This window comes from Pogoniulus pusillus, chromosome 6 (assembly GCF_015220805.1).
Source record: "Pogoniulus pusillus isolate bPogPus1 chromosome 6, bPogPus1.pri, whole genome shotgun sequence".
In the NCBI taxonomy this organism is placed as follows: Eukaryota; Metazoa; Chordata; class Aves; order Piciformes; family Lybiidae; genus Pogoniulus; species Pogoniulus pusillus.
Window position 1 is genome coordinate 10,995,159 of NC_087269.1, and position 20,028 is coordinate 11,015,186.

Below are 20,028 nucleotides of genomic sequence, written 5' to 3' on the forward strand. Positions count from 1 at the left end.
GGTTTTATGAGCCACAGAATCAGCAGTTTGTTCTCAAAGGGAATTTGTGATGATGATGGTTATGGTCAAGGACTTACACTTAACTTCTCCTGTGTTCCAACTAACATCTCTGGCTTCTAAGAGGCAATAAAACCAATACAGAAACACTGTAAAATGGCTCCTAAATGCAAAACCAGCATGTCTGTCATGGAATCTGAAAACCTTTTAAAGCTGGGAGCAAATAAAATTGGAATACTCCTCTTATATTCTCTTACACTCTTGTGATAGAGCCCAAGTTGCTAGTGGAAATACAGCACTCTGCAAGATGAAACTTTGCTCCAAGTCAGTAAAGATGCTTTTGTGCTGTGCATGTTGCATGTGAAGAAACTTCCTGGTCATTTTGAACTCTCCAAGGTGGTGAGCTGTTAGTTTTAACACAGTCCTTGTCACGCCCTAAATCACCAAGTGGTGACAATTTTTGTCCAGTTTGCATGGATAAAGAAACAGCTACCCTGTAAGGGATCTTTTTGTATTGCTGCTTTAATAGAAAATGTATGATCTTCGTAAACACTTCAGTGGAAATAAATATGTAAAGCAAATTAGGTTCAGGTTTCTGTGTGGTTCTGCAGAAGTTCGTGGTAATTTGCCTGCTTCAATCTGATGTGGATTACATTTGTGCTGATTTTGCTGCAAAAGGAAAAGGAAAGAATTATGGGGGAGGGCATGTCTGATAATAAATGTGAAGAGGCTACATTTCATTAAGCTAATTTTAACTGAAGAGGCTGGTTAATGGATAAATCCTTGTCCTCAATGTTGTTCTGGCCTGTGATTTGCCCTTTTTCTTTATGAGTGACTGAGGAGCTCTGTTCCTAGTCTACAGTTGGTTTACAGGTGTTTCCCACTCTTTCACATGGCATTTTCAGTGGCCTATATGCTATGCCCAGAGAGCTTGATACTAGTCAGCCTTTCAGGACCATAGCAAATATCTGACCCCTTAAAAGCCAATGTATTTAACCACTTCTCTAAGGAATAGCTAGGAAAACATCAGAGAGGAAAATTGCCATAAATTCAGTGTGGACTCTCATCCAGAATCAAAATCTAGCTAAAATATTTAAAGGCCGAAGTGTAGATTTGAACTTCTGCTCCAGATATACCATTTTTGCTGCTGTCAATCTCCATTTCAGCTCAGATTTGTCTGAAAGCAGTCCTCACACATTTTGAATGTGACCTGAATAGGCATGCTTATATACTTGATGAATTATGCATTTGGAATGTACCATTGTGAGTGGTGCACTATTTGTTACTTCATGTGATAAGTATCCCCTTCAACAGTGTTTACCAATAACTTCAAAGCAGCAGGCTCTAGTGAATATTTGCTATCCAAACCATCAATATCAGCTTTAGTTGGGAAGGGAGGATGCTATGAAAATTTTGGGTTCACCACACATAGTGGTGAAACTACTCAAAGTTTCTTGGTATCCAAATTTCCCATTTGCTTAAGTGCTTCCTGAAAACCAGAGCATACTTTATGGTGCAAATGTAAAGATGATGTTCTACCTTGCACATAACTCTTCAGATCGTTGTGCAAGGTGAGCACTTCTGATGACAATTTCATTTTTTTCCCCTTCTTTGGGTTTTTTGGTTGATTGATTGGTTGCTTGGTTTGGTGTGTGGACGTCTATTGCTTGGTACAAGCAAAGATGGAGTTAAGGATGGGAATGTAGTCTGGAAGAACCTCTAAGGGCACGTAGAGCCTGGTGAGAAGTAACTGGCATCATCTGTTGTTGTTGTTCCAAGCAGCCATAGCATACATGACTTATGTTCCTGATGAAAAAGTTCCTCTTATCCCATCTGTTGACCATATGGGTAAAAATCACTTTTTTTAGCATGCCCACACCTACTCACTGGCCAACAATCTGTCCTGGCCTAAACATTGCTGCTTACTGTGTCACAGCAAGTTGTTCTTCTTACAAACAAGCAAGGGAATCTCTGCCTGTGAAATGGGCTTTAGAAAATAAACAAGTGGGGCTCTTTAGCTTGCCTCACTGCCATCTTGAGGGCTAGGGAGAGGAACTGTGATGGATTTTCAGGCAGCTGGATCAATTGAGATACTTCTGAAAAGTGTCTATGCAAAGACATGGTATGAACTAAGCATTCTTCCAGCAGAACAAACAAAAAAATGAGTCAAACCTCAGAATCCATCACAGATTTTGCATTGGATCCATGTATATTGATATAGTGCACTGGAGAGGCTGCCTTTAGCTGCTGAGAATTTGCCTTTTGTTTATACGTGGAATCTTTTGGTATCAGAATTGTTTCAGTTGGCAAAGACCTCCAAGATCCATGCTCAAACACTATCACTGCATGCCAGGTGGATCCATGTCCTCCATCACTTAGCTCTGCACACCTGGTAAAAGCAACTGCCAGGATCATAATAGATTTCAGCAGTTAAACTCTGGTTCCGCCCTCTTTCCTCCTCACCAGCTGAAAGCCATACTCACTGAGCCAGGACTTTCTGGAAGGGTGTGTGGCAATTCATGTGGTGCATACAAACCCTCCAAAACCCCTGTGTGCTTAGTGAATGAATCTGTAGACCTGATCCAAACATAAAAGCACTTAAGAGAAAAGCAATTACAAAACTTCCCACTGACTTTGCTGGGTTTTGGTCTTGAAGTTTGAACCTTGACCTATTTAGTGGTGCCACTTTTCTCCTAAATATCAGTGCTTTTCACAACTGATATTCTGGGGTTTGTTCTTTTCAACCCAGAGTGTATGTCCATTCATAGGGGACACATTTATGCTTTCCTAACAGTGCCTTTCTATAATTGTCCCCTGCCGGTGCAATGCTTTTAAGTAAGTTCCTCTTACAGTAGGATAATATTGTGGCGCCCTTCAGGAGCATTGCACTTTTTAATCTGGGACTTAATAAATCATTGCATTCTTTATATTCTGCTAGTCAGAAAAGCTGTTACTTAAATTTGCACCTCAGGTCCTCAGGACCAAGACTGCTGCTAAATCTTGGGGTTTCAGGAAGAAAAAGGCTACACCTGTGGGGAGGAGTGGGCAGGAGAGATGACCCTGAAGTGACCAAGGAGGTATTCCATTCCACATACACCATAGCCATCAAAAAGCTGGGGGCCAAGCTCTTCTTATTCAGTGACTGGCATTCAGGGAGGGATCTGTTCATTCTGCTTTTGATCCTGACCCATGTGTTCCTGAAACTAGTTCCAGAACCCAGATCCTGGATCTAGGTCCTGTCTGCTTCTGAGTCACATTTGGGACTTCACCAGTGCCTGCCCACAGCGTAAGTGGTGACAGTGATCTACTTGCCATCAGTTTGATTGAGTTTGATATCAGTTTTGTATATATTTGATTTTAGTGGTATTATTTCTGTAATTATTTTAATCTGTTTTAATTTTCTTCTACAATTCATCAGTCTCTGCCCCTTATTCCCTTTCTCTTCTCTTTGAGAAAGGTTAATATAGAGCACCTGTTGCTCATTTTGTGGCTGGCCCAGCCCTAACCCTTGATAAGTGGTTAACGAGGAATAAGTTTCTTCAGCTGAGACACAGTTTGGGAGTCTACTAATTCTCTCCCTGACTTTGTTCAGTTGCTTCTAGCAGTGTCTCGAGTGTGGTTTCCTGCTGTATCTGTCAGCTATGCTGCTGCCTTTTTTAAGAGCGAGGAGAAAGAAAAAGGCAAAGGCGGCAAAGCATCAGTCTTGGAGTTTGCAATATGGTCCTTATGCCATACAATTACGTATGGAGGGAAGATCCAGAAGGCCCTGAATAGTAAGTAATCTGAATCATTCATTATTCTTCTAAGCATAGATGCAAATTGCTGGTGCCTGAGTCCAGCAAAAGATGCACTCATGTATGCTCTAACTGCAACTTGAAGTGGCTATAAAATGTTAATGTTCCATACCAAGGAAGTAATATAAGCAATGGAATAACAGTTTGGTAACTCTGCTTATCTCTGGATTTCAAGTGATAGTTTTTACAGGGTTGCATGAGATTTCTTGTGTGATTAGGAATATATTTCTTGCTGAAGGAGAAATTATTTTGTGGAGGCTCTGTGTGTGAAGTTGGTTTCCTCTCCTTTTTAGGGAGTGTAAAATTAATTCTGTTTTGTCAGCACAAAGGCTATGCTGCCTGTCTGCATATCTGAAAAAAACAGAGTTCCTGTTTGCTTCCAGTCATTCTCCAGCAACGTGGAGGCTATGTCTGAACCTTTTTAACCAGCAAAGTATCTGGAAAAGCACAGCTATCAAAGATGGGTCAAACAATGTTCTCAGTTAGCAGAGCAAATTTTCCTAATGTTTTATGGCCAATTATAGACTTGTCAGGGTTGGAAGGGACTTCAAGCATCACCTACTTCCACCCTACCTGTTTTGAGGGGGCTACTCTGCTAGATCGGGTTGCTCAGAGCCCCATCCAGCAAGGTCTTAAAGATTTCCAGGGATGAGGCTTCTACCACCTCCTTGGGCAACAGGTTCCAGTGTCTCATCACCCTCATGGTGAAGAACTTTTTCCTAACATCCAATCTGAATCTATCCACTTTTAGTTTTGCTCAGTTCCTCCTAGTACTAACACCATCTGACATCCTAAAAAGTACTTCAACACATGACTTTCTGGGACTTGCATCTTACAAGTGTTGGCCTTTCATCTTTCCCCATAGTGAAGCAAAGAGGGTGTCCTTAAAACTCAGCTTAGAACCAAGCAAAGGAAGCAGGAAGGTGGACAATAACATACCCTGGCATTGTCTTTTGTTCCGGATTGTACAGAATCATAGCATTGTTTTGTTTGTAAAAGACCTTTAAGATAGTCAAGTCCAGTCATTATCTAACTGCTAAGTTTGGTGCTAAAACACATCCCTTAGCATCACATTTGTGTCTTTTAAACATCTTTGGGGGAGTCTATTCTAGTGCTTAGTAACTCTTTCAGAGAAGAAGTTTCTTCTAATATTCAATCTAAAACTCCCCTGGTGCAACTTGAGGCCATTTCCTCTTACCCTATTATTTGTTATTATTGAAAAGAGACTGATCTCCACTTTGCCACAGTCTCCTTTCAGGTAGTTGAATGCTCAGGACAGAACTTGGCAGTGTTTGTTTCTCCAGTTGAAACAACCCCAGTTCCCTCAGCTGCTCCTTATAAAGTCTCTTCTCTAGACCCTCCACCAGTTTAATTCTCATATCAAATCCCCAGGTTACTTTTTCCTTAGATTAAAAGTTATCATCATTAGAGTCCTATTGTTAGTCTGTAGGCTAACATGACCACATCGAGAGGTCATAGAAAATGCTGGGAGATGATTATTGTTTTCTAAAAAGGGGGGGGGAAAGAAATCAATTTTGGGAGGCACAGTTGGAGGTTTTTTTTGCTTTGGTTACACTGTGAACTGCTCTGCTATTCACAACAAGTGAAAACGTTTTCCTAGATTGTTAACTAAAATTGTGACCATATTTCCTTTCCACGGAACAGGAGATTTAACTGCTGTTGCTCCCTGGTGCACAAACAAGGCTGGGCAGGAAAAAAAGAGAGATCCCATCACAATAAAACAGATTTATTAAACTGGGGCTATTTGCTTACAAATGGATGCAAAAATTAGACAAGGCCTTGTTCCCTCAGATGAACTGGTTTTGAGACATTCCTTTTATTAAAACTGAACACTCACACAATCCACTCCTGCATTTGTGTAAGGGGTGTTGTTGATTGCCTTTTCTCAGCAAAACCACCTGCCTTCAGTGTTCCTTTGCAGTCCTGTATCCTAAGGTGCTCCAAATATGACTGAGGTGTTCTATGTGGGTATATTGCAGTAGTTCCCTTTAGGATATATAGTCTCCATATAAGAAAGTACTTAGAGTCTGTGACTGTCTTGCTGAAGCACCTAGAAGCAGGATCCCTGGTATTATCACCTCCTGTAAACTATGGCTGTTAAATAATAGGGAGACTTTGTGCCTAGTGGTCTCCTAAATACTGGAAGACCTCCTCAGTTCTTAGTCCTGCTGCTTCTATAGGGTCCTAAGCGAGCTTGTCTGAGTAGTGATTAGCCATTGGAATGGGCTGCCCAGGGAGGTGGTGGGGTTGCCATCCCTGGAGGTGTTCAAGAAAAGACTGGATGAGGCACTTAGTGCCATGGTCTAGTTGACAGGATAGGGCTGGGTGACCAGTTGGAAGGACTGGATGATCCTGGAGGTCTCTTCCAACCTGGTTGATTGTATAATTCTATGGAGAGAAGCTGCTGCAGAGAATTTTTTCTTCTCCCTTGTATCTCTTTTGTGTCTCTTCTTCATCACAAGGAGGCTAGAAATGAAGGGTTTTTTGTAAAGCACTTCTCTTACTTTATCCAGACAAATTTTTTCATGGTGACTGCTTAAAAAAAAATAGTATTTTTTCATTGTTTAGAAAGTCTTTTCAAGATGAGAGCTTTGTCCTTGTGAGTGCTTCCCAGTGACAGAGATAGTTTAAGGATGTATCTGGGGAAAAATTTGGGGTCCTCTTTCTTTGTAACTGAGCACGTTGGCAACTAAAGTGGGTTACACAGATGACAGCTGATGTGGCCTGAGCTCAAAGGTGACATTTGTCTGTCTTATGACTTTCTTCCCCTAATAGTTCATCTGAAGTTGGAGGTAACTGTTCTAAATACTTCAAGGGCTTTCTAAATAATCTACTCAAGCCACCTAATGGAAACCTAACACAGTTTTACTACATGCTCTTGTGTCCCCAAAATCCAGGTGCTTTCTGCTTGGATTGCATGGGGTTAACTCAGTGAATGAGATGCTGCAAGGCCCTACAGGATGGCAGAGGTGTCACCTAGGGGTGTTAAACTGTTAGAGAATCTCCTATGGAGATTGGAGTGAGGCAAGAGCTGACCTGTTTGGTGAGGAACAGGGATGTTCAGTATCTTTGTTTAGGAGATGACCAAGATGACTGATTTCACAGAGGTGTTTTGGTGCAGGTAGCATTCAGAATCATCTCATTTTCATCCCCTGTGTCTGTACTGCCATTTCAGAGATGAGCAGAAATTCTGCCAGTAATTTCCCTTTGCCCTCCTTCTCCTCAAGAGCTGCACCCTCATTCTCCAATCTTAGCTGCATTTCATTTCTCCAGTTAGTGAAGTGCTTTGGGAAATATATGTCTGAGTCAATGAAGATTAACAGGATCAGATCCTCAGCTGGTGTCAAGCAGTATTGCTTCACCGTCATTGAAGAAATGGCACCAATTTAGGTATATCCTATTGTATTTCTCCTGAGGACTAGCATCAGTAATAGGTTTGTGCTTGTTAATTGGTGCCTTCCTGCCTCTGCTTTTCTTTGCTCCTGTGGAAACACATAGGTTAAAAGTTCAGTCCCTATAAAAGAGCATTTGTTTGCTGAATGGGAAATTATCTGTTTTGCTACAGGCATGCATATGTAAATCGCTGATGGGAAACAGGATGGTAAAACTTACTGTTACCAAATCCTCTGCACTCTCAACTGGAAACAATGTTAACTGAGGAATTGTTTTTCCTTGGCATTTTGTGAGGGGTCCTAAAGATGTTAAGAAGAGGAAAGGAGTGGGTGTTGATGAGTTGATAGCAGTGAGTCATTTTCACTCTGGCACAGTCTTCTGGTTCTCTGCCAATCCAGGAGAAACTCAGCCTTCATCAGAACAGGTTTTACCAGTAGCCAGGTGTGCTAGCTTGAAGCTAGCTAGAATGTTTTGGTGAGAAGGATTAGATCACAGGTTATGAAAGAGAAACAGTGCTGATGTCTACTTCACTCATAGGCTTGCTGAGAGGTGTAAGAACAAGAATCCAAGCGTAGATAAGACACTTCTGTCTGGGAGCTCTGAGCTGTGTTTTTTTCCTCTGTAGCCTCTCTGCTGTCTCTCTGATTAACCCATTTTGCTTCCTCACCCCCTGGCTGAACCTCCATTCTTCCTTGGTACTGGGGTAAGGTTTAGAGGGGTGGGAGAAGGTGGAAGGATAGTGGGGAGCCCCTCCTGGGGACTCCAGTTTCTAGGAGGGGTGTTGTGTTACTGTATTACCTTTTACCTTGTATATTTCTGCATATACTGTAAATATCTGCTTGTATATTGTGCTAAGCTATGAATATAAGCTTCATTCAAATTTCCAGAGCTGGCTGAGTCTAGTCTGAGTGATTTCCAAAGTGCAGGGTGTGGGTAACACCCAAACCACTACACCAGGACAGACAGCTCCCTACTTGGAGAGATCAGGCACTGGGTGGTTGTGATGGGAAGCAGTGGTAGTTGGTGTGGTACAGACTAAAAATAGGAGATGAGAGCTCAGCAAAGAAAAATGAAGGAGGAGCCAGACTGGTTTGTTGCTGTCACCTTGCTCTGAGTACCCAAGTGGTCTTTTAGTTTTTTTCCCTCCCCAGCTACTACAGAAGCCTGTATTGTCCATATATTTTGCTCCTAAAGACTCTTGCAGAGAATCTCCCATTGTCCCCAAATGGCTTATTCTCCCCAGGGCATTAGCAGCTTAGGAATCGGTGCTTGTGCTGGTTTGAGACTGATTGGAATATTTTAATGAGAGAAATGATAACATCGTTTGTGAAAATAAAATGATGATTAAGTCTCTGCCATTCATTGGTTGGCCGAGAGGGATAAAAAGCCAAAATATAAACAACCACCCTCACCTGGGGCTGTGTTGCTGTATCTAATCACTTCCTCTTAACTTAGATCTGCCCTAATATATTTCCTCTGATCTCAGCTGACAATTAACACATAAGCTTTGCTGGGTTTTGTTTTTGTTTTCCTGTCTGAGATAGAGAGGAGGTAGCTTTGAGCCCTTCTAGGCAGTTTCTTTGTTCAGGAGGGAGTTTGGGTTTGTGTATTGTTTCTAATTTGTATATAGTTGTAAATACTTGTAAATGTATTGGGTATATATGCTTGTCAGTGTTGCCATGCTGTAAATATAGCTTCTTATTACTTCCAAGCCAAGCTAGTCTGATAATTTTCAATAGTGGGGATGTGTGTGTGGAAGTTCCCAACCCATGTCAGTGCCCCATCTAATTCCTTGGTAGATCACACATGCTAGCCTGTGTCCCTGCTTTTGTTTCCTTCTTGCCATGCAGAAGCATCAGTCACTCACAAGAGTTAAATTCAAGAGACTTTGGCTAACACAACTCGGGAAGGTAACCACCAGTTTAATTAGAGCTGCTAGGTGATCAAGGTAGAATTTAAATAGAAGTTTGGAGTGGCAGAGGTAGGCCAAATTCAATATACAGAGCATCTTGAACGCTGGGTCGCAATCACATTTGCCTTTCCTGTGCTTGCTCCACCTGCTTGCATTTCTGACTGCAGCTTTTATCAGACTTGCAAAAAGAAAAATGTCTGACCAGGAGATGGATGAGAATTCTCTGCAGGAGTCAGTCTGAAATGTGGAGAGCACCTTGCAGCTCTCTTGCACGTGTATGTGAACTCTGTGTGTCTCTCTTGTACATAACAGAATAAGTCTGAGTTTTGAATTAGGTGAACTATTTTTGTTTTGCCATTTTAAATATTTGATGGCACAGTGTTGCATATTCTATTTGTACCTTTTGCATTGCTGGGTTTCTGTGTCATTCAGGTTTGGGTTTTTTTTGTCTTCTGGGTTGATTTTTAGTTTATTTTGTGGTTTTGTAAAGTGACTTTCTCTGCCTGTCATGATACTTCAATTATTTATAATCACTACTATAACACAAGCCATCTCATCTACCTCAGTTCTTTTAACATTCCTCACGCTATATATGCCTAAATCTTTCTAGATGTTGATGTGGCATAAAAGCTGACAGCATCACAGACCTTTCAGAGTCACAGAGCTTTGCTTGTTCCCATGATCTTCTGTAAATTCTGACAAGTTTAGGAAACTGTCTTCACCTACCTGCTCAATTATTCACTGTGAATTCCTAATGCCTGTTCTGATTCACCTTCAGATTAAAAGCTAAATGTAATAATGATCTCTTAGGTGAAATTGTTTTCTTGTCTTGAAGCAAAAGCCTGCAAAATATTGTATTTCTTTTGAGGTGGGGACTGAGGATCTTGTAGTGTCCATAACAGACATACACCTTCCAAATAAGAAAAGAGGTGAAAGGCTCCTTTTGTATATTCATTGTGCTTCCCAGTTCTAGTGGTACCAGCCAGAAAGCAGCAAAAGCCCAGCAGCAGGTAGTGACAAGTGAGACCTCACCTGGAATATTGCATTCAGCTTTAGGCTCCCCAGTTCAGGAGGGACAGAGCCCAAGGGAGGGCTACAAAGATGATTAAGGGGTTGGAGCACTGCCCTGTGAGGAGAGGCTGAGGGACCTGGGGCTTTTTGGTCTGGTGAAGAGAAGACTTAGAGGGGATCTAATCAATGTTTATAAATGTCTGAGGGCTGGGGATCAAGAGGAAGGGGACAAACTCTTAGTTATGCCCTATGATAGGACAAGGGGCAATGGGTATAAACTACAGCACAGGAAGTTCCACCTCAACATGAGGAAGAACTTCTTCACTGTAAGGGTCAGAGAGCAGTGACACAGGCTCCCCAAGGAGATTGTGGAGTCTCCTTCTCTGGAGTATTTCAAAACTCATCCAGATGCCTCCTTGTGTGACCTGAACTAGATTCTATGGTCCTGCTCTGGCAGAGAGCTTGGACTTGATACCTATGGAGGTTCCTTCCAACCCCTAACATCCTGTGATCCTGTGAGAGCAAATGAATCTCATCATTTAGTTGAGTCCCTCTACCATCTGGAAAGGCACAGCAACAGCATGTCAATGCTGAGACTTGATATGCTTGTTTGCGTTGTCCCACTGACGCTATCACTTAGGTTTCTTCCAGGTGGAGATTCCAAGCAGCAGTGCCTTGAATTGAGAGAAATGCTTCCATGCTAAACACCTCTGAGTGAGAGCACAGGAGTTATGTGGGAACGTGATGGCAGACATGGGATGAACTAAAGGGCTAACCCCTGCATTGCTCCTTTCATCTCTCTGGCCCTTTGCAAGGTCACTGACGGAATCCTTTTGGTTTATGTAGTAGACAGCACCTATTTTATTTATTATTTCCCACTTTTTGTTTCTTCTGCTATATATCTTGGCAATCTTTTAAAGTAACAGAATGACTGGGTCAGGTGGAGGCACCCTGGGGGATGGAAACATTGCTCCATCCCTTAGCAGCAGCTGAAAGGTGGCCACAGACTCCATGGTAGGAAGAAGAGACACCCTTAATCAGCTGCAGAGCCAATAGCTCTGCTCAGTAGTGGGGAGAAGTGGGCATGGGCACACAGGCTAACCCCTATGGGTACAGAAAGAGACAACTCCCAACAAGCAGACAGGACTGTGAGTTTTTTGTACCCCAGAGAGTCACTGAGGTGAGAGCAGCCACACCAGCAACTGATTTTGACCTGCCTTCCAATGCGTGAAACCCTTCAGGCTGAAAATTTTTCTAGCGCTCCTTTTTCATCAGGTCACTTTGAGTTGTCTCTTTACAAAATTATTTGCTCTAGGAAAAGCTCACTTTTTGGTTTAAAAGCATTTAGGGGAACTTGTGATGATAAGAATGAAGTACACTGGCTGTTTAATGGGTCAGCCTGTGGTTCCATTTGGTACTCGGGACGGTTATGGGTAGGGGCAGTCAAAGGGAAGGAAAGATGAACTTTTCACTGGAGGCATCTGTGAGCTGCAGCTGTGTGGCTAAAGCACAGGACCTAGCCATAGCTACAGAGAATCACAGAAGTTATTTAGGAACTTTCTCACATAGCTGACTTCTGGCTGCCTTTTCATGGAAATGTGAATGATAAAGTTCTCCTCGAGATAGGTACCAGTCACCATAAATAATGGAAAGAAAGTGCAGGCAATATTGAGATCACTAGATTTTCCCCCCCCCAGAAGAGGGGACCTGGGAGAAGAAAGCACAAAGACAGTTTGGGCATGAATTTGGATCTTCAGTCTCTAGTATCCAGCAGTGTGTTGTCACAGATGCTACTATAACAGTTCTAGAACATAAAACAAGGGCAGCTCTCCTTCCTTTCTCCCTTCCCTTAATTTTTCAGCAACAATTGCTGTGCTTGAATCCTACTTCTATTTTCATGACAGTGAAATGTCCTACCTCCTTCCAAGTAATTGGTGCTCTAGCAGCAGGAGATCCTGTGCAGAGAGGCAGCAGAATTCCCTGCTTGTTCAGTATCAGTAATCTGCTCACATATGTATTCTCAATATGATGTTTAAAGGTTATGAAAGTGAGTCTATACCAGTAACTGGTGGAAATACACAGAGGATTATGAAGCTTGTGTGTGTTCATGGTTTCACTTGAAGTTGCCAACCTTTTATAAATAAGCATGAGGAATGTATGGAAAAGGAAGTCTCCTTAAAAATGTGTTTTAAGATTTCAGGGTTGATAACTGTTTGTACATCGCTGGGACAGATAAAATGTTCTCTGGGAGGCTATTTTGCAAATGGAGTGTTAGGTATTTCCAGCTCAAAAAATACAGATCTGTATTGACACTGTCTAGAAACATTGTCTCCAGTGTAGGATCAGGAGTAGTTCGTTATGATTTTTTTCTGTGTAATATGCTCTTAGATCCTTTAGATATTGAGGAGTAACTGGGCAAACCATCACAGCAGCCAAGCAATCTCCCTCCTTTCTTCATGGAACTGCTTCTTCCTGGGCCTCAGGCTGGGTCTTGTTGTATTCAAGAGAAACAGAGGAATCTAGGGTTTGTCTGAAACTGTATTTCAGCTTTGATCTGAATCTCCCTTGGCTACATCCACAGCACACAGAGATATGCCAAGAACATCCTTGCAACCCCCTATCACCTTTTACTCCTGTAATGGGGAAGAAGCCATGACAGGGGACAAAGTGAATTTGAAAGCTATGCTTGTGGGAATGGTTTATAGACAAGAAGATGGATGTCATCTAATCACCCCACCGTAAATTCTCGCCTGCTTCATGCTGTGCTGTTCTATTGCTGTCCTCCCTCGTTTATTCCCATTATCACCCAGGGCATCCCTTTCCCCTTCTCCTGCTCTCCCTGATCCTGAAACCCCAATCTGCATTTAGTAAATAAAGGGCGAAATGAGTTCTCATCCACCAGACTGACGCTTCAGGTCTGAAATGAAAAAGCCTCTGTTGATGCTGCAGTGTCCAATTTAAAGCAATATCACCTGTCAGTTTGATAAAAGGCATGGAGAAAATATCTTGTCTCGGCCAAAGGGGAGAAAAAGTGTCATCTAAAATAAATGCTAACCTCAGAAAATAAAAATCCAAACAAACAACACCACAAACAAATGGCTGGGAATTGTTTTTATGGTTCTGTTCGCTGAGGCAAGTCCTCAAAATATAAATTACTGCTTATTTGTGACTCAGACAGAATAGCCAGGGACAAAGCTTGTGGCTTGGCAAGGCTGCAGACTTGCTCGTGGCTCTTTTTTGTCACAGCCATTGAAACGCGCGGTGTGAGAAGTGCGTTTGCGGAGCCTTGGGCTCAGCTGTTTCACCCCTCTGGTTTTTCTCTCTACCAGAAAAATGAGTCAGTACATTTATCTTTTGCCCTTGTCCTCCTGAGCTTTCGCTCATTTTTCAGCCTGTAGAAGCCCGGTGTCCTGACTGTTTGTTTGTTTTTTGAATAAGCCTCTTGCTTAATGCTTCAGCTCTGTTTCACTGCATGTCCTGCTGAAGCAGAGCTGCTTCAAGGAGAGCAAGTTGGTGGTGTTGGTTTAAGGACAGCCTTTCACCTTCAGCTGCAGATTATGATACAAAAAATAACTTTACTACTTGCAGACAGCTCAGTACCACATTTAAAATGGATCTGGTCAATGCAATGAGTCAAGGATTGCTACACTATACCTACAGCTTGGAGGGTTTTCCATCCAGATGACCTGCAGCACTTCCCCTGTGAAGGAAAACTGCAAGAGATTTTTCTGTGCATGGCATTATAGGGGTAAATGCTGGTGGAGCTGATGTTGCATAGCAGAATACCCATCACAGAGGCAACTGTCCTGTTCTAGACACAACTGGTCTGTCCATTTAGCCAGAGTATGTTGGCCAGTGTGAAGTAGCACAAGAGCCCTAAAAATGTTCTCAAAGTTGACAGCTACAGCAGGGTTTAATCAGGTTTCTGCTGCTTGGGTTGGCAGCAATGTTGAAACAGGAGACAAAACATCTATGAGGTATATAAAGAAGAATTTGGTGTTCTGCAGTAGATAAAATCATCTTCCAGAGAGTTATCCTTTCACTTGAGCCAGCTAAGATTGGAACAGCTAGGGATAAGAAGTGTATTGGTTGGAAAGTGAGACTGAATTGAAGCCTAACAGATGACAAATAAAAATGTTTTCATCTGGGAATGATAAAGGATTGAATGGGCAAGAGATCAAATCTATGTGCCTTCTAAAGAGGGGATAATTCAGCCTAAAGCAAAGTCAAACTTATTGGCAGAGCTATGTTTTGGACTCAGACCCTGAAATAATTCTTATTACTATTTTGTTAGCTACTAAACTCCAGTGAGGGCAATCTAGAAGCTTTCACCAGTACGTAATGGCTTGGAAACTGAACAGAAAAAAAACCAAACAAGTTATGTTTTAATGACAACAGCTTTAGAAATATTTTGTAATCTGGAAACAGTCACATTTTGCATGAGGAAAATAAAATGGCACTTTACTACTAAACCCTCTAGGAATTTTTCAGAGAACAGAGAGAACAGGGACATGGACATTTAAACATGCTTTGCCCTCACAGTGGAAATAAGGATATATTTCTTCTTCCAGAAGGATGCTGTAATTCAGAAGTTCCTCTGTGTTTTTAGGGTGGGCTTTGGAGCCGTCAGTGAAGAATCTTCACCCAACGTATCTAGCACAGGATTTCCATTTGGCCCAGGAGATTTTAAGAATACCAGCAACATTTGACTTACAAGTTCATGGGCACTAACAAAAGCTTACATATTGCTGTCTTTCAGCAGCCAAAACCTACTTTTCCATCACCTCGGATTTATATAATCAGGTTTATAATAGGAGTTTGATCTTTCTGGTAGTTCAGTGCAAGGTTATCTAAAAGTTCAGACATAAGGCTAGAGGCAAGGCAGCCAAACTCTAGGTTGTGACTTCCAGTAACCCTTTGTAGTCTGGATCTGTCATCAGTTGTGCTGCACTAATTGTCATTGCAGAAACTGATCCAGATTTCACTAAAGTTAGCAAGAGTCTTCTGGAATCAAAGAACTTTGTATCAAAGCCTCACTCTAGATCCAGCCAAGCTACAATAAGTGTTTTGCTTTAGCATCATACCTAAACCATTTTCACATTTGTCTCCAAATAGATCATGTGTTTTCTGTTTTAGTTCTCAAAGTCAGGATTTGGTTAGTACACAAGGACAAATTTCTGTTGTTAGGGAATTGTGGCAGCCTGAGAACCTGAACAAAAAGCTAATGCTGTTGAGACACCTGTGAGATGCTGGACAGTATGTCAAGGAGCAGTAAAGCCCATATTAATGTCAATAACATCTGCAAAGAGAGACTGAAAGTTGCATCCTCGTGGGAGTGCCTCACAAGATGCTCTGCTTGGTGTGGGGAGGGACAGGTGGAACCTGCGAGTCACAAGGAACTGTTACGTATATTTGTAGTTCTCTCCCCTCAGGGTTTCAGTTTTGCTCCAAAGCCAGCTTCAGTCTGATTTCAGATGAAGGCTTTTACTCAATCTGTAATGCATTATGATATCCAGCAGGTAGAACTCATTGAGGAAAATTGCTTCTCGTGATGATAGATGATTCATTCGGTCACATCTTTGAGCTATTTAGGGGAAATTATCCATGGGATTGTATCATTAGTTTAAAAGCTGGCTCAATTGTTTTTCTGTCAGGATAATTTTAAGCCATGCAAGAGTATTAGTTGGAAAAACATGTTTGAAAAGGAGTCTAACTCCTTCTATATTGCTCAAATCTGGTTTTCAGGTAATATTTTCTTCTTCATTTGTAACCACTCTATTGAGGAGTGAAGAGCAGACTTCTGTCGCTGTGTTGGCCAATGACTTTCTCCTTAAATACAGCTATCCTCTGTTAATCACATAATCAACTTTCACAGGCTTCTACTTCAGCCACTGGCTTTGTCTGCCCTTGCTACATCAAAAGGAGCACAGCTTTGAAAACTTCCAACCGCAGTCCTACCGAACAGCAAAATCCATGAAATGACAAAGCACTAGCAAAGGGGAGACCCTGTCCATGTTAATGTGAGCCATTTCCAGGGAATCAGAAGTCTCTGGAGAGGCAGAAAGGAAATTTAGACTAAGATGAAACTACTCAAAACTTGACATACTGAACAACTGAAGTGATTATTGAAGCACTGGCAAGTGGAGAGTTGGTGGAAATACCAAGTCAGAAAGCAAAAGACACTTTCTGCTAGGGAAAGGTTCTGTACATCAAAGATAAAACTGAACTGCTAATAATTGTAAACAGCAGTGTGACCTGAAGATTGAAGGAAGACAATGCAAGCAGACATAAGGGCACAAGGGGAAATCCCAGGTGACTTTTGGCAAGTAGCTTTAGCTTCTGGCAATATAATGAGGTAGTGTGGCTATTTTGCTCGACTAGGGTATAATGGAAAAGACATAATGAGCTTGAGGAGCATGAGAAGTCTGACAGTAAGTGCTTTCTGTTGCATCTCAGAATGTAGTTGCTGTCTTTAGCTTCAGCCTGTTTACTGAGCCTGTCATGATTGTGGCTTCTCCCTTGAAACTGAAATGCATGTTAAGATAACAGAGCCAAACATTATGACCTGAACTGGCAACTCCTTTAAGAACCGGCAGGCTAGGATGACACAATTTGCATGCTTGGTTAATCACAGTGATCTTGAGACACAATGCAGGAGGAGAAGCCTTAGCAATGCAAAAATACTTTGTAGTATCTGCTGTAAAAGCAGGCATTGAAGAGAGATCCTCCTATTTTATTCCTAGCAAAGCAGGATTTAGTTTTTCTTCTAGCAAGTCAGCTGGACTGACTGACTTTTTTTTTTTTTTTTTTTGTGAGGTTTAGCTCCTGACAAGCTTGAGTGTTTCCAGGTTAAACAGAAATATTTCCAGTGTTTCGAGTCCCAGAATTGCTCTTTTGGTTTGAATTGTAAATTAGATTGTTAGTTTTTTTTCTGAATCCAGTAAGAATGATCCAAAGTGGTGTGTATTCAGCTAGTAGAGTAACAGGTATTACAGACTGTTATGACTGTTATAACAGGTATTATATACCACATTCATCAGAAAGCAAGGAACAGAGCTTTTGAAGTTTGCTTGACTTTGCTTGCTTTTCACTAGAGAGAACCACAGAATGTTAGAGGTTGGAAGGGACCTCGAAAGCTCATCTAGTCGGAGCTCCCTGCCAGAGCAGGATCTCCTACAGTAGGTCATACAGCAATGCTAAGACATTTTCATGCACCACTAGCAATGTGAACTCTTCTGGAATGAAGTCTATGATAGAACAGTAACGCTGATATATGGGGTTTGAAACACACTGGGAGCAAATAACTGCAATGCAAGGAGCATTTTGGGTGCCTTTTAAATTTTTTCACAGAGGGCACTCAGTAGTTAACAGAAATGCATTCTTTTCACCCTGACAATTCAATGCCATCAAACCACTAAAGACAGACTGTGTTTTAATAATTTATAGAGGCAAAAAAGAAGGGCTTGCAAGATGGGGGCTTGTTTTATGGGAGGAGTCTGCAAAATGAACCATTAGCATCCTCCTACTTTCTGACCCCTAAAGAGATCCATCAGTATTTCGGAGAATGTGGTGATATTCTGATGGGCCCAAAATAGGCTTCTACGTGTCCTGGCTTGTCCAGGCATGTTTTTCTGCTGTTCCTTCTGTTATAGGGAGAAGCAATCGTGGGAAAGAAGATAAAAGATCTTGGAGACACTAAGTCGAAGGACTTTGGCTTGCCCAGACTTGTCTTGGTCCTGTGGTAGACGAGGTACAAACACTTAGCTTGTGCCTTTCTTGTGCAAGACCTATGCTTTTCCCAAATTTGGGTAAAGCAAGCCTATATGGTCAGGCTTGGATAACTGCCATTCTGACTGGCTAGGCTGTGTCCAAAGGGCAGTTAATCTCAGCCCACATTGATAAGAGACACTGAGGTAAATGCAGTGTGCTCTGCTCTACCATTGTATTTGTGCCTGCTGTTGCCTGCTGCTATTGCTTACTGCCTTATTGTTTGCCTGGAAACCCCATTGGCTCTAAATGCCTCCACGTGATTGGCCTGCATAGCCAGCAAGACATTGTGATGAGACTGCACATCACAAGACATCCCACCTGAAAGTCTCCTGCCAAGACAAGAAGTCCTGGAGACACATAGTTTGTCCAGGGGTCAGAAAGTAATCGCCTCCTTTCCCCAGAACCCTGGAAAGAATCAAGTCTCGGTGGCTGGCAAAACAGAGTTCCCTGAAAGCACTTGGGGACTGTGGCTACCCTGAGTTGGGTAATAATTTTGTGAGTAAATGCTTCAGTGCCTCTTTGTAATTCTCCATTGCCTTCTGCCATAAGCAGAAGAGAACTCCCTGAGTCCATCTAGTGGACAAGTGGCACATTGATCGCAAGCGGCATTTGACTGCAAGAATCTTCTCTTCCAGCTCAATTTATGTTTAGATATTTTGCTGGTTATTACTAGATTTGGTTATTATCTGTAAAATGTTTCCATGACAGTGTGAAGAACAGATTAAAATTAGTGATTGGGAGAATACTAAAATTAATAATGCAAGATGATATTTTTTCCAAAATTAATATTGATTTCCCCTTCACAACAGAGGATCAAACAGGCATTGGTCTTGTAGGAAATGTCTTTCTGAAACTGGTTCTGCCAATTAGAGAAATATCCAATGACAAAACCTAGGGAAGTGTTAAAGTTACATGACTCAAAGGACACTACGCTGAGTCAGATTTCCAGAAGTAACTCCAAGATGTGCCTCAAACCACTGTAAGGCACAAAAAAAAAAGGGGGGGGGAGGGGAGGGGGAATGCAAATAGTCCTAGGGAATTGTTGGAGTCTGGAGACACTGGAACCAAAGACTGCAGAATATTTTATTAGAGGGCTTCTGTGAACCTCAAGATTTGAATTAATTTCAGGACGTTAGGAGTTGGAAGGAACCTCCATAAATTGAGTCCAACTCCTGTGCCAGAGCAGGACCATACAGTCTAGTGCAGGTCACACAGGAATGCATCCAAACAGATCTTGACAGTCTCCAGAGAAGGAGGCTCCACAACATCTCTGAGGAGACTGTTCCAGTGACCCTTACAGTAAAGAAATCCTTCCTCATGTTGAGGTGGAACTTCCTCTGCTGCAGTTTATACTCACTGCCCCTTGTCCTATCATGTGGCACAAGTGGGAAGAGGCTGTCCCTTCTTTCTTGACCCCCAGCCCATGTGTATTTATATAAATTTATAAGATCCTTTCTCAGCCTTCTCCTCTCCAGATTAAAGAGCCCCAGGTCTCTCAGCCTTTCCACATAAGGCAGTGCTCCAGTACCTTAATCATCCTTGTAGCCTTCTGTCAGACTTTCTCAAGTAGATCCCTCTCCCTCTTGAACTGGGGAGCCCAGAACTGGATGGAACATTCCAGGTGGTGCCTCACTAAGGCAGAGTAGAGACTTCAGTTAAATTTGAATCTTGCAACTTAAGATACTTTAACTGGAAGGGATGGCACATAAATGCTGTTTGTTTGAAGTCTGGGTTTTATGCAGCTGGAAAGCAAGAGGGTCCAGGATACCTCCTTTCCTAAGCATCCCTCTCTCCTGTTGCCAACTACAGTAACCTTAGGTGGGACTCTATTGCTTAAACAAGTAGATTGTCTAATTTCAGATGTCCTAGGACATCGTCTCTGCCTTCTAACTGCCAAAAGAACATATGCCCAAGAGGTGAGAGAATCATACCTGGCAGCCCTGTACATGCTTGAGACATTGGCACTTGTGCAACTGACTGAACTTTTGTCTCAGCGCTGTTGGAATCAAATCTTGTCCCCACACATGCAGAGCCTACTGACCTGATAAAAGCACAGCTCCCTGTCCCTGTATTGGCTGGTGTTATTCAGTAAATAGCAAGCTGTTACAAGGAAAAGAAGCCCTGCCAGTG

The 20,028-nt window shown here is 42.1% G+C and overlaps 1 protein-coding gene across 2 annotated transcripts in view; it reads left to right on the top strand.

The window, feature by feature from the left end:
• Positions 1-3,589: 3,589 nt before the first annotated feature.
• The window catches only part of SORCS1 (sortilin related VPS10 domain containing receptor 1), a 425,391-nt gene continuing 408,952 nt past the window's right edge, over positions 3,590-20,028 (top strand). For both annotated transcript variants that reach the window (XM_064144430.1, XM_064144431.1), the window contains exon 1: positions 3,590-3,770. The gene's annotated coding sequence lies outside the window, so the exon portion shown is untranslated. The remainder of the gene's footprint in view (positions 3,771-20,028) is intronic.